This window comes from Leptidea sinapis, chromosome 41, assembly GCF_905404315.1.
Source record: "Leptidea sinapis chromosome 41, ilLepSina1.1, whole genome shotgun sequence".
Lineage (NCBI taxonomy): Eukaryota > Metazoa > Arthropoda > Insecta > Lepidoptera > Pieridae > Leptidea > Leptidea sinapis.
The window spans coordinates 2,828,440-2,829,405 of NC_066305.1; the positions used below are offsets into that span (position 1 = coordinate 2,828,440).

The 966-nt window shown below is 31.4% G+C and overlaps 1 non-coding gene across 1 annotated transcript; it reads left to right on the forward strand.

The window, feature by feature from the left end:
* The first annotated feature begins 272 nt into the window (after nt 1-272).
* Nucleotides 273-344, forward strand: Trnag-ucc (transfer RNA glycine (anticodon UCC)). The gene has a single exon. It is a non-coding gene; the product is annotated as a tRNA-Gly (tRNA).
* The last annotated feature ends 622 nt before the right edge of the window (nt 345-966 follow it).

The window sequence follows — 966 nt, forward strand, 5'->3', positions numbered from 1 at the left end:
TTTTATATAGGTAGATTCTGTCTGCTGAACCACATTCCATGCAACATATTTTATATTTTCTGCTCGCATATTTGTACGTAATGAATGACGTTTTTTCGCCTTGGCTGTCGAGTCTATACGAATGGATTTTCCAAGCAGGCTTAACGTCAATAATATTGAAACTTGATAACATTTTATTACCATTAATATGTAAACGTAACTAAACAACTTCAACATAACACGAACACAACTCACTACGATTTAATATTATTAATTTCAATCATATATCACAAGCGTCGGTGGTGTAATGGTCAGCATAGTTGCCTTCCAAGCAGTTGATCCGGGTTCGATTCCCGGCCGACGCACACTTTTTTATTTTTTATTTTCCGAAATATAAATATCTACCAATCGAGTTTAATAGAAAAAAGTTCAAATTAAATTTTTAGAGGCTTTGATTCTACTCTGAAGGGATTATTCGTTAATCTCGTATTAATAAGTAATATAATACTCTTTAGTAGAAAATATTATTTAAAGACCCAGTTTTAAGAGTTATATTATTGGTGAATATTAAATTCTTAATAAATAGCGTTCTAACAATTTCTACAAGGAAGTAACAAATTCTATTTCAATGGTACATATAATTATTATAATAAGTCGTCGTATCTCGTATGATTTATGTTGTTCTGTATTGCAACTAGATGGCGCTATTAGTGTCACCTCTGAACTAGTTTAAATAAATTAGGAAGTATTGAATAGATTAGAATCTATTATTGTTATTGGTAACAATTAATGTTAAAATAATTGTCTGAGCTAGAGTGGTATCGAGCGACGCCTCGGGGTTGACAAATACTGGTTTGGGGGTCGAAGAGGTCAAATAATGGACTGCTATAAATTATAAGCACAAGTTCTTATTTGAAATTTTCAATAGGTATATACTCTAACCCCCTTATTCATAATAGTCTGCTAACTTAAAGCATTGCTAATTCT